Below are 14,568 nucleotides of genomic sequence, written 5' to 3'. Positions count from 1 at the left end.
ACAGCCTTCGTCATTTACTGTACAGGTGCTTTGGTCTGCTCGTTTTCGCTACTGACATCCCACGACTACAACTTCACGAACAATCGCAGAAAACGGACGACTGCGCGCTGGAGAGTACGTGTCGTCCAGCCATGTGTCCTGCTCCTCATCGCGGTTCACCATGCGCTTTGAGCCGCCGGGCTGCTGCTGCACAGCGGATGTTCGAGGCAGGTTTCCAAGGTTCAGTAGAAGCAACTGGTGAGAGCACCCTCTGTTGGTGGCGTTGCTCACGAAGGAAATGCCCAAGGTCATTTACCTACCACACCGCATGAAGATGCCGCTTACATAGACAACCTCGACCACGATGCTGTCCATGTGCAGAATTTCGCCGCCGCCCAGAGGAATCACAGTGGCGTATCGCAGCCACGATTACAGCACCCGAAGAAGCCGAGTTCGGACTGCAAGACCAGCTTGTAATGTGAGAACAAGAATAAATGTCTTGAAGTAGTCGTCGACTAGTCGAATGGCAACTGCGTTAGTGGGCATAGGAGCGGACTACTCTGTCGTGAGTGGAGCGTTTGCGGCTGAGCTCAAAAAACGTGCTGAGCACTTGGGACAGCCGAAAACTCGCTCCGCAGAAGGCCGGCAAGTTTACCGCGAGGACAATGCATTGCACAAGAAAAGGTCAGCGAATGCACCTACCCTGCGGCCTTCATAGCCCTACATCAATGTTCCTGACGGATGATTGTAGGTATGTACAGCCTTTGTCAAAAGTTTGGAGCCCAGGGGGTTTGATTCTGAGCCACACTTTGTGGTTCGTAATGCATCTCCAGCGCTCCCAATTTCCTGAAGGTAGGGTGATTTCTGGTCCCGCCTCCTCCAATGGGTAGGGCTGCTCCGAATGCTTCAGGAGTCTCACTACAAGGCTTAGAAGCAAACCCCCTGGGCTCTAAACTTTTGACAAAGACTGTACGTTTCAACTGAGCATCGAGCGATCATCGACCTTCAGTCCAAGTACATCACGCTTTAATGGAGGGAGGCGTACCTTTGAAGACAACGCCTTAGCACACATTGCCCGTAGTATGGTCGTTGAAGAAGTGAGCGTTCCGTCTAGTAAGGTGTAACCATCCCGGTGGGTGCGAAGATTAGCATAAAATCAAGGGCATCACGGAGGGAAACAAGCACTTTCTCTTAGACCCATTCCTGTAATCTACAGGCTCTGGTGACCGTTTCTTCCTAAGAAAGCCTACACCCATCGGGTATTCACACAATGCATATTTTCATCAATAAGGAAGTGCCTACGGACGCTAAAAAGCTCTGAACTTATTACCAAAGTTCTGCGCTGATCCTCATCTCGATAAGTTCGAGTTACTATCTCTAGTAAGGAAACGCGCTGCAAGAGCACACCCGGAAGAGGCTGACCGGTGTATCAGCCAAGGCGTTGACATTCTAAGGATGCTATCTATGAAGAAGCCTCTCGTATATTGCAGAAAAGTTGCGGCAAGCCTCAGAAAAGCACACCTTCGGTTGCTGACCTCTGATAAAGACGGAGCCTTTGTGATCCTACCTTCGCATACTTTTAGGAGTAAGGATGGGAAAAGGAAAGCCTTCGACTGTGAAGACACGGGCCGAAAAGCTCTGTTATGACCTCAATCTAAATAAAGTAGGACAAGCTATGAAGAAGACTAAAGGCCTAAGCCTGAACACCTTCTTTAAGGTCAAGCAACACAAAGAAAATCGGCCTTTCAGAACAACTGGGTATGAGCGAGGCAGTTGGCAGCACGTGTTGGTAGCAGAAGACTCTCTTTCCTTGCTTCCAGTGGACGACTGCTTCCTGATAAACCTGAGAAAGTTCCAAACTTGCTCAAAGAACAATGTCTGCAAGAAGCAAACATTTTCTCTGATGACTTAACTAGTCTCTAGCGCGCGAGTTGTTTGTGAGACGGTAAAGAAAAGCATCTAAGCAATCGGAACCCTTAGGTTTCAAAATGTTTTCGTAATTAGTTGTGCGATCTTCTTTGAAGTCCTGGGGTTTTATGTGCGCTCAACTTCATAAAATTTAAAGGTGGTCTTTACATCCAGCAAAAAGGAGTATGTATAGGATCATGCGTGGCGCCGCTTCTCCCCTGCCTGCTGCTCATCCGCTGTGACAGAAAACTGAAAATAAAACCCTAGAAAAAAAAAATCTCTGCCTCTCCCGTAACCGAGAGTAGAGCAAGCATGAAATGTTTACGGGCCTAATGTCATCTCGGTGGACACCCGAACCGCACCGTACAGGAAGGGAGGAACACCACCACCCGTTCAGCGCGATGCCTTGCCATTTGGTTTTTTGAGGAAAGGAAATGGCGCAGTAATTCTCTGCCATCTCGGTGGACACCCGAACCGCACCGTAAAGCAAGGGAGGAACGCCACCACCCGTTCGGCGCGATGCCTTGCCCTTTGAACGCAGCGCTTCTACCCCGGGCCCCTGTGCACCTGCGCAGCTTTGCTTCGATGCGCGAAGCCCCTAAGAGATCACGTACGACAACGAAGTGTACGTGGCATTTATGTGCTTTTTGCAGGCGTTATTAGAAATCGGAAATTATAATTCCGTGCATTATCAAACGCACAGCGCGACTGATATCTTGATAAACATTGAGAAGGCACTGGCAGCAGTTATTTTTTGTGACTCGTTTGGAGACCAACCGTTGCTTGCATGCCGGTCGCGTAGGAGGGCTTAGAGAGTCTCGTTAAATCTCGTTAAGTCTCGTACGGTGCCCGGATGTTCTCGTTTCAGAGCCCGGATGACTGGAATTCAGTGCCCGGATGACTCGATTTCAGTGCCCGGATGACTCGATTTCAGTGCCCGGATGACTCGATTTCAGTGCCCGGATGACTCGATTTCAGTGCCCGGATGACTCGATTTCAGTGCCCGGATGACTCGACTTCAGTGCCCGGATGAGTGGATTTCAGTGCCCGGATGATGGCTCTCGGTCTCGGCGTGACGTCACCACACTGCCGACAACGGGGGCTAAAAGCATTTCATGCTTAATAAAAAAATCTCTGCCTCTCCCGTAACCGAGAGTAGAGTAAGCATGAAATGTTTAGGGCCTAATGTCATCTCGGTGGACACCCGAACCGCACCGTACAGGAAGGGAGGAACGCCACCACCCGTTCAGCGCGATGCCTTGCCATTTGGTTTTTTGAGGAAAGGAAATGGCGCAGTAATTCTCTGCCATCTCGGTGGACACCCGAACCGCACCGTAAAGCAAGGGAGGAACGCCACCACCCGTTCGGCGCGATGCCTTGCCCTTTGAACGCAGCGCTTCTCCTTCGGGCCCCTGTGCACCTGCGCAGCTTTGCTTCGATGCGCGAAGCCCCTAAGAGATCACGTACGACAACGAAGTATACGTGGCATTTATGTGCTTTTTGCAGGCGTTATTAGAAATCGGAAATTATAATTCCGTGCATTATCAAACGCACAGCGCGACTGATATCTTGATAAACATTGAGAAGGCACTGGCAGCAGTTATTTTTTGTGACTCGTTTGGAGACCAACCGTTGCTTGCATGCCGGTCGCGTAGGAGGGCTTAGAGAGTCTCGTTAAATCTCGTTAAGTCTCGTACGGTGCCCGGATGTTCTCGTTTCAGAGCCCGGATGACTGGAATTCAGTGCCCGGATGACTCGATTTCAGTGCCCGGATGACTCGATTTCAGTGCCCGGATGACTCGATTTCAGTGCCCGGATGACTCCATTTCAGTGCCCGGATGACTCGATTTCAGTGCCCGGATGACTCGATTTCAGTGCCCGGATGACTCGATTTCAGTGCCCGGATGAGTGGATTTCAGTGCCCGGATGAGTGGATTTCAGTGCCCGGATGATGGCTCTCGGTCTCGGCGTGACGTCACCACACTGCCGACAACGGGGGCTAAAAGCATTTCATGCTTAACAGCAGCTCACTCAACGAGCTCTGTTACGTGGATGATTTCTTGATCGTCTACAAGGCCTGTGACCTGGTATCCCAGAGTGATGTAAAAGATCATTTCATGACATTCGCAGATACTCTTAAATATTCCACTCTAACGAGGGAATTACCGCAAGACAACCAACTCCAGTTCCTGGACTTGCACTTGTTCGTACGCCCCGAGAACATCTCAAGAAAGGTCTCATGCGCTCAAGAAAGGTCTCAAGAAAAGCGCTCAAGAAAGGTCAAGAAAGGCCCCCGCGCTCAAGAAAGGTCTCATGCCTTAGAGATCGGCTCACTCAAAACTTGTAAAAAGAGCAGTAGCAACAAGCGCACTGAGGAACGCCCTGATGGGTAATATCTGCATCGCACCGAAGAAAGCTTTAGGCACCAACTACAAAAGTTGCTCATCGCCCGATTTCCGGACGCTGTGCTTTGTACCGTCGGCTGCGAAGTTTTGAGAGATATCCACCGGGCAGTCATGAAGACAAGGAAAAAACAGGAACTTGAAAAAACATGAACCCATATCTACACGGTGTGAGTCGTCCTCTGAAGAGAGCTTTGGAGTGGTCTGAGGTAAGGGTGTTTTTTTCTGCACCAATCAGGAAAAACTTTGCAAAATGATCAATCGAGATGAAAAAGCCGCAATTACAACGCGAAAAGAAACAGGAGAGGGCTTTCATCAAATGTAAAAAGGAAGTGGTCTACGAAGTAACTTTGTCCTGTTGGTAATCTTACATTAAATGATAGGCTCAGAGAAAATAGCAGATTTCAAAGAGTGCACCAGAAAGAATTTGCCTGGACGCCTGGCCACTTCCAAATGCACTGTAAAGCGTGAAGAAAGCAAGGTTCAGAGCTGTGACAAGCAACAACATGTGCACGAAATATTTGAAGCGCATGTCCTTTTTAAAAGAGGTGTGAAGTGCGTCAGCACACCTTCTATCACTTGAAGATGAAAGAGATTAGTTTTATTAATTGCTAAGAACGCGGATAGTCTTGATATAGTTTAAAATTTTTATGCTTTTTATGCTGTGGCCGAGGCCTGGGGGCATATATTCCCGTCGCTGCAATAAGATTTCAGTTACTAGTCAGCGCTCGTGTTTTGTGCCTCTTCCTTATTATCCCGTCTGTCGCGCTGTTATTTATATGTGCTACTCACAGATTGGAGTGAAGAATACCGACACATCACCAGAGGCTTTCTTAGCCAACTATCAGGAGTTCTACCACGCCTGTAATCTCTCCGAATTACCCTCACAAGAGTCACGTACGCTAGACCACACGCCAGCCTTCCACATAAACCTGGCTCTGTTCCGGAAGAGACAAGACGAAATACGCAGCCTTCTTCGAAGTTAGAGGGAGTGCTTCTCGTCGTCTTCAAAGGTTGGACGTACGCTGATTGCAAGACATAAAATATTAAGTGCTGAACATGCCACACCACTCCGCCAAAGCCTTTACTGTCTACCGTCGCTGGAGCACCAAGAAATTAGGGACCACGTGAAAGAAATGCTTCGTGACATCAGCCATCCATCAAGGAGCCCGTCAGCGTTGCTGGCGTTCAGGTGAGAAAGAAAGCCGGCACTCTTCTATTGTGCGCTATGCCGGTGACTGAGCATTATAAGTTGCATAACAAAGAAAAAAGTGTAGTCCTTGCCTCAAAAGGACCGTTGCCTGCGTGAAAATGCAAGCATAAACAAACGTCACGCATGCTTGCGTGAAGTATGAAAACAAACACGCACTTCCGGTGCCGCGCCGCCACAGACATCATACATCAGTCCAAATCAGCAGTCTGCCGTTCGACACGAAAGCAGCCGACCGTTTGAACGTTATTCGGCGCTGGCTGACCTCTCTGGATTGCCTATGGCACGAAGGATAGCGCCAACAAAGACGCCTTGAAGAGCTGTGGACAGACAAGGTAAGATATCACTTAAATTCTTGGCTTTGATTGATTGCGCCATGAATTGTTCCTGAATAATTTTCAGGCAGTCTCACAAGACAGATCTCATATTGATAGAATCTAAAAGTGCGAGCAGTGTGTCGTGCCCAAAGCTGCCAAAGGCGCTGAGCAGATATAACTGCAGCCACGCTGCGCGCCGTTTCATTGCTTCGCTACATAATATAGCAATCTTTGGTATTTGCGAAAATAATCCTTCCTCTGTTTTATATCACTTCCCTGTGGTGATCTAACAAATTAGTTACATACAATCTGGAGTCGTTCCTCTACATGTACTCCATGTAGACTTCTTAGTAAACATTTTCTAGACCTAGAGAAACTGAAGATTTCAAGGTAACTGACTTGACTAGGTTGCCACAGTTGGATAAGCATTACGTGCCCCGCTTGAGATTAAGGGGTTCGGATTAGTTTTTAGGGTGTTTTATTACACACTGAAGAAAAGCTGCCATTTCCACTGTAATGAGCTTATGTATAGGTGCCGCAAGGCTCGCGGCCCCGGCGCCCAATCCGAATTTACCTGGTTTATAACTTCATTAATTTGTGACCAACTTAAAAGCTCCTTCTGACCAACTTAAAGGCTCCTTAAACGCCTAGCGAATCATAAAATTATTTGTAGCAACATAGCATAGTGGGCGAGTTGGTACTGCATCTTTAAGGAACGAAACAGCGCAACTAAAACGAAGGACCAAAAAAAAGAAAAAGAGAGACACGAACAGCGCGTGTCCGTGTCTCTCTTTTTCTTGGTCCTTCGTTTTAGTTGCGCTGTTTCGTTCCTTAAAGATAAAATTATTGATGGGTGTAAACGCCAGTAAAATTGTTTTAAAGCTGCCCATGTTTATGATCTAATTAACAAGCCTCTTAGGATTCCAGAATCACAAGTTCAACGTATGACTTTTGGCTGGTTAGTCCACTGTTATAGAAATATTTGTTTATCTCGTTTTGAACTGCATCTTTTACCTGAGGATATAAAAATGACACGATGTAGAGAAATTATCGATCTCTTCACTCTGAACTACTGTATTGTTTGTTGGTTGGCAGCAACACGAGAAAGGATAATATAATCTAATGGTTTGTTGCACAGAAAAAAAAACAATTAGCTCTATTTATTGTCTATGGACTCAAGTTCATCCAATGCCTTATATACTTATGTCAAAAATACATCGTTTAGAAGACATGATTTCTCTTCGTACTGCTTTGTTTTGCTTATAAGGAAACAAAAACAAACCTGAATTCTTTGATTAAAATATTCATAAAACACGATACACTATAAATCAGGCACACACGTTATATAACTTCTCGCGTTAGAACTATGCTATGCAGATGACCTTCTATGCTGCTTCGATTTTTATCAATAAACTGCCTTTCGTCTACACGCTAATGATTTTGAAACAGTTCGTTCATTCAAACGTTCAGTTAGACTTTCTCTTCTTTCAACTGTTGGAGCTTGACATTGTTTAAATTACCCCATTGGCTAAATGCGTAGTTTCATCTCCTTGGTTATTGGTAATTTATTGGGTTTTTCTATAGCTATTATTCATTACATCAAATATCTTGGTTCCTGTTTTGTTTTGACAGATTTATCTTCGTGTAAACGTCCTACAGTGTCGATGTGAATGTACCCTTGTACTGTGTGCATTTTCAAGGCGTCGATAGCCCCTCTATGCTTACCTGTATTTAGGCCTGGCCCCTAGGATTTTTTGATAATCCAAAAGAGTGGTAGAGCTTTCCCGCAGTTCCACGGAGTAGACAAGCAAAGGGATGTGTTAAGGCTGATTAGCTCATGGTTTTGCTTTCCTAGATCTTCACCGCGCCTGGGGGCGATATTAGTTCAATGGTATTTTTATTTGATGAATACCTAGATGTGCGATCCGCTTCGGCGAAAGTATCGTGCTCTCGTGCAGTGGCCAGCGCAGCGGATCTGTTGGCGCCGCCACTGGTTCGAATCACAATAGCGGCATATTCGAATTTATTTATTTATGGTGTCGCTAAAGTCACCCTCAAGTTCAAGCTTTACATAGTCTTCCTGGGCCGGTTCGACCACGTGAAGTTGTGCTTTCGCACTAAAAATAAAATTCCAATACAAGTTGTATGGCTGCTTCGTCGTGGCAGAACCCCTTAGTAGGGCCCTTTTAAGCGTGGGATTGGTAGTTTTCCTTATATAGCACTTATAGTTAACTTTTTATTTCGGTTTAATGTAGTTTAGTTGTCAATAATTGACGAGGCGTCTGAAAGGCTGAGCGCAGTTCAGAAATCAGCCGTTGGATAATCTTTCCGTACAAAGGCTGCTGAACTCCATCGCGCTTCCCGTCTCGTAAAAAAGATCCAGCGCAGCTTGACTAACCTGAGTCGCCAATTTGGCAACATAACTGCTACGCTTAATGTGCACCAAGCGCTCGCGAAAACGTGGCGGATTAATTGGGGCATGCTCCCTCATCCCAAATCACTTCACACTTATGCTGAACCTTTTTACATGCATGGCAGACATTGAAAGAAATCGTTGAGGATTACCGCAGAATTATGCCTATGGCTTAGGGCCTCCGACAATTTCCTCAAATATTCAGTACTATCCTACATGAGCAACTATTCCAAGGTTGGACTTGCTCGGCGCAGAAGCAGAGCTGTCGACAGCTGTTGCCGAATAAATCAAGTGCACGTCACCAGGTCATGAAGTAAGCTATTGGTCGAGTATTGCTGGAATTATGGCGATGTTCTTACGGACAGGAAGCTGTCGAGGATTACATTTGTCTGAAGCCCATCTAGCATATTTCAGGCACATTACCTTACAAAGCTTTGTAGGGACACTAGTTTCGACAATTATCTATAAAACCTTAATATAGCGCTCAGTAAGCCGGAATAAAGATCGGGAAAAAATAGAAGAATATCGACAAATAACCTCGATGGACGTTGCCATTGCTTTCACCCCTTTGAGATTACCTTTGCGGTGGACACATGCCGACTGCAGCTTTCTTCCACATCAAAGCGGCCTTCACTTTGCTCTTCAGCATGCACTTCTGGCACTACTGTCAACGCCACAGCTACATAGCGCCGACGTAAGGAATGTCCACCAGCCCCCGAAAAGGAAAACGACGGAAACAAATTACGGAGCTGAGCTTAGTGGCCAACGAAACGAGGAGTATCCTCCACCGGCGAAGACACAGGGTAACGCTGCATTGCAGCTTCGAGATTACAACGCTGCCACACAAGAAATCAAGGATGCGCTCATACCATGGTGGACCCTTGCCAAAGCCAAGATCTCCACGGAGAGACTGACATGCAGCTCGAGAGCAGGCACCTCCAACGTTTGAAGAAACCATTGCAACCATAAACTTACTCTCCTGGTTGACTGTTGGCTGCCCTGGCGGACTGTTCTGCAAGAGAGAAAACATTCCCGACGCAGCTGAAGAAAGTCGCGACGTCTTATTACGCCACCCGGACAATGCACCACAGAAGCGGCACTCATTGAACTTATCAACTCAGCACGTCCACCAGGTGTCACTTGCTGGTGACAACGCAAAGAACGGCAAACTAGTAAACTTACCTGTCACAAACGAACTCTATATTGGGGTCACTTGTAACCACAAAGAAGTGGGCAACTCGGCAGCAGCAATAACAACAAATCTGCTCGGCGTTCGTCGAAGACTAGGGTCACCGTCTTTGTCGGTGGTCGCACTTAGTTTAAAAGCTGACAAGGCGCAGTAAAAACCGCAAGTTTTTGCTACCAGAAAAGAAGCAACTGCTCAGGGCTATAAACGCTCCAGATATCTCTTCATGTCTATCGTCCCAAAAACTGGTAAAGCCACGTGCCGCTGCCTACCAGCATCAACAGAGCTTACACAGGTCCACGCCATTAATGGCGTAAAGCTTTGTAGTGTTTATTTCTTGATGCTAAAAGTGCTGCGGTTCGTAGCTCCAAAGAACGAGTCGTCATCGTCGTCTGTGAGAGGTGCGATGACAGGTGCGCGTGATAGACAGTCGGCGTCGGAGTGCTTCCGTCCTGACTTGTGAACTACGATGACATCATACTCTTAGAGTCTTCAGCTACTGTGTGCGAGGCGGCCAGAAGGGTCTTTCAAGTTGGCTAGCTAGCCAAACGCCTGACGTTGAATGGCGTTGCATACAGGTAGGTACAGAATTTTGATGGGACCTGTACGATCACGATACATTCCTTTTGTGTCTCTAAATTATTAGCCTATGCTTTTTAAAGCGATATGCCGACATAGGCGTTGACTTGCGCTATTCCCTTTTACTTTGAACAAGGATGGTGCCGAGGCTCCAGTTGCTCGAGTAAATGTGGAATTCAATTTCGGCATTGCTATCAAAGTGGGCCTGGAGTAATGAGGCTTTAGGAGGGCGTTGAAGTTCTTTTGAAATATTTAATTGGCGGTGGGTCTGAACTGAACGAAACCATGTTTTTGAAGCACTACAAGGACGAGGACGGAGGCGTAGAAAGACAGAACAAGTGCTCACTATCAACTTTATTCCTCTGCGTGCCCGACCTTTTGGTGCCTCAATAACGTGGATCCGTACCAATTCGGTCAACTTTTCATCGCTTTGCAATTATTTTTCGGAAACAAACTGCTTTTCTCAGAGGTGGAAGAGGCTGAATCATGCACGTGAACTCATTTACATACCTGTGGTTTAAGTGAGAGGTAATTTGGTAAGCTCTGATCGTTTTTTTGTTGACATTTATTTAGGACGCGGATAATGGCGCGAAACATTGTAATCTTTTTTGCGGATGTCTAAAACCGCTGGCACGTGGATTTATTATTTTATGACGATATATGTAACCAGATTTATGTCGAATGATTGTAGCCCTCACAGCTACTTGTGTGCTGGTCGAGATTGTTGTAGGTTCTTTCCGCACCCCATATGAATGCTTTTTAGTTTTTTTTTTAGTTTTAAGTGGAGCGCGGCCGAGAGAAGCTGGGATTTTGTTCTTCGACACCCGATGAGCAGGTTTTTGCTGTTGGAATCGCCGAGTTCTTCAGATCTTTGTGAATACTAGTCAGCTCAATGAAGTGTTTCTTTCAGTGACACCCATATGTATCGTGTGCTATTCCTGGCGCTGGAACCATGAATTTACAGTAGTGTGTTGGATTCACACAACTGATCAGAAGCTCTGCAACAGGGCACTTTGCTTCAAAGCATTACATGTTTTAAGAAGTATATCATGTTTCATGTCGCGAAAAAACGCTTTTTTAAGAACAAAATCCTTGGTGATCCAAAATTGGTATTTCAAGTTTGCCAATAGTAGCTCTTATAGCAAGATACATTCCGTGGCTTCGTTTATTGATATTGTAATGGGAACGACCGGCATCCGTTCACGCGGTGCGACGAAGAGGTGAACGAAGTGCTGTGCTGGTTCCGGAGTGACTCTGGGTGTGTGCCTGCCGTGACAAGTCTTCGATCAACGGCCTCCGACCTGCGCTTCGAAGACGCACCTGTACACTTGGTGGAGGTGCTTCGATCCCCGTCCCGGTACTCAACCTGGAACTTCGGAGCGGAACGCAACTTGCACCGCCAACAATGCCAAACACTTCGACGCACCGTCTTTTGACCTTTCCCAACCATCTTTGGGCCGTGCGTTTGCCGCCTCTCACGAAATCGACACAGGTACGCACGCCCCCTTGCGCCAGCGACCATACCGCGTCTCGCCCACAGAGCGCCGCGTCATCCGTGACAATGTCGACGATATGCTACAGCGCGGCATAATACAGCGCTCTCACAGCCCTTGGGCCTCTCCTGTTTTCCTGGCGACGAAAAAAGATGGCTCCATTCGGTTCTGAGTGGACTACCGTCGTCTCAACCAGATTACTCGCAAGGATGTTTATCCTCTACCCCGAATCGACGACGCACTAGATTGCTTGCAGGGAGCGGAGTATTTTTCGTCCTTAGACTTACGTTCTGGCTACTGGCAAGTACCCATGGCTGCCGCTGACCGACCTAAAACCGCTTTCATCACCCCAAACCGACCACCTTAAAAGAACTTCGCCGTTTTGTAGGCTTGTGTTCCTACTTCCGCCGCTTCATCCGGAATTTCGCCTGTATCATTGCACCTTTAACACAGCTTCTTGCCGGCAGCCCGAATCTATCGTCTTGGTCCCCCGCTTGCGATGAAGCATTCACCACTTTACGTCGCCTCCTGGTCTCCCCCCCAATACTCCGCCATTTTGATCCCGACTGTCCGACCGAGATTCACACTGACGCGAGCGGTGTGGGGTTGGGCGCAGTTCTTGCCCAAAGGAAGTCTGGCCATCCGGAATATGTTGTGGCTTACGCCAGCCGCGCCCTCACCAAGGCGGAATCCAACTATTCTGTCACAGAAAAAGAATGTCTCGCCATCATTTGGGCGATTGCCAAGTTCCGCCCTTACGTCTACGGCCAGCCGTTCTATGTCGTCACCAACCATCATGCTCTCTGCTGGCTGTCCTCGCTCAAAGATCCCTCTGGCCGCCTTGCCCGCTGGGCTTTACGTCTCCAGGAATTTGATATTCACGTTATTTATCGCTCTGGACGCAAGCACTCCGACGCCGACGCACTTTCCCGTTCACCACTCCCTTGCGATTCCGCCTCTGCCCTCGCCTGTGCCTACGATTTCTCGTCGTTCGGTGTCCCTGATATGCTTTCCGAACAACAGCAGGATCCTTGGATCCATTCCCTCCTCACCTTACTGTGTAATCCCTCGCCACTTTTTTCGTCCCGGACTCTTCGTCGCCAAGCCCACCATTTTGCCGTTCGTGATGGCCTCTTATACCGGCGTAACTACCTCTCCGACGGGCGGAAGTGGCTGTTGGTGATTCCTCGCCACCTCCGTGCTGCGATCTGCGCCTCTTTCCACGCCGATCCACAATGCGGCCATGCCGGTGTATTGAAAACGTATGCTCGCTTGCGTCTGCGCTATTATTGGCACGGTATGTACCGCTTCGTACGTCAGTACATTCCATCATGTACAGCCTGCCCACGTCGCAAGAACCCTCCCCGCCACGACCCCGCTCCATTGCAGCCGTTACCCTGCCCTGCCCGCCCCTTTGACCGCGTCGGCATCGATCTTTACGGTCCGCTTCCAACGAGTTCGGCTAACAACCGCTGGGTCATCGTGGCCGTTGACCACCTCACCCGCTACGTAGAAACGTCGCCTCTCCAATCTGCTACCGCACAGGGTGTTGCTTCTTTCATCCTACACCGTCTTCTTCTTCGTCACGGAGCCCCGAAAGAACTGCTCAGTGACCGTGGCCGTATTTTTCTCTCGGAAGTAGTCGCGGCGCTGCTAAAGGAATGCCAAATCGTTCATCGCTGTACCAGCGCCTATCACCCACAAACCAACGGCATGACTGAGCGGTTCAACCGCACACTCAGTGACATGCTCGCCATGTATGTTGATACCGCCCACTCCAACTGGGACAGAGTACTTCATTTCGTAACCTACGCCTATAATACGGCTACGCAGACAACGACGGGATTCTCCCCTTTCTTTCTCTTATATGGTTCGCGAGCCTACATCCACCATGGACACCATCCTTCCCTACCGTCCTGAGCCTTCCGAGACCACATCCCTTTCCGACGCTCACATGTATGCCGAAGAATGTCGACAACTTGCGCGCTTTTTCACCACACAACTGCAGCGGCACCAGAAGCACCTTCGGGACCCCTCGGACCCTCCCGTGTCATATCCCTCCGGTGCACTCGTTTGGCTCTGGGTGCCTTCCTCCACTCCCGGCCTCGCCACGAAACTGCTTTCCCGCTATCACGGCCCTTACCGCGTTCTACAACAAACTTCTCCCGTGAATTACGTAGTTGAGCCCCTTAACCCATCTCCGGATCATCGTCGCCGGGGGCGTGAAACTGTACACGTCGAGCGTCTTAAGCCCTACTATGACCCGCCAACTCTTTCGTCCCCGTAAGTCGCCAGGATGGCTCCTTTTCGCCGGGGAGGTAACTGTAATGGGAACGACCGGCATCCGTTCACGCGGTGCGACGAAGAGGTGAACGAAGTGCTGTGCCGGTTCCGGAGTGACTCTGGGTGTGTGCCTGCCGTGACAAGTATTCGATCAACGGCCTCCGACCTGCGCTTCGAAGACGCACCTGTACAATATATGCGTATTGTTCTTTGACAATGATTTTATGGTGACCAGCTATAAAAACACTCCATTAATTAGGACATTTTCTTCAACCTTTCCACAAGTATAAATAACGAAGAGGAGACAATAGTTGCTATCGTGATTGATGTTTCCACACTTGTGAATTACGGATATGCGAGCGACATTCACCAAAGCTATAAACCTTCGAGTTCCTCTACAAGGCTGCAATTATGTTCATTGGGAAAGCTTTCTATATGTATTAAATTAAATTGGTAGAGTTGAGATGCCTCCTTTACGAACACTATTGTTGCGGAATAAGTGGATAGTATTTATTCCTGATTTTTGAGTACACAATAGGAAAATTTATTTTGCATATTTTTTGTGTTAAGCGCAGGGTGCTTACGTAAACCAGTTACATTCTTCCTTACACTTGCTGCGAGGAAATGCAAGTTAAATTACCTCCCTCCCAAACTTCACGTCATATACATTTATTTTCATTTATACGAAGTGTGAAGTGAAGTGACGCGAACATTTTCAGGATATATAAGAGATCCAAACTCTGCTTCTCACATCGGTTTCCGAAGGCCTCAATATAATGCACTGTCTTTGCTTTTTAC

This window comes from Amblyomma mixtum, chromosome 10 (assembly GCF_055824585.1).
Source record: "Amblyomma mixtum isolate Tamu chromosome 10, ASM5582458v1, whole genome shotgun sequence".
NCBI classification, from domain to species: domain Eukaryota; kingdom Metazoa; phylum Arthropoda; class Arachnida; order Ixodida; family Ixodidae; genus Amblyomma; species Amblyomma mixtum.
Note: the sequence above shows the minus strand (reverse complement) of the source record.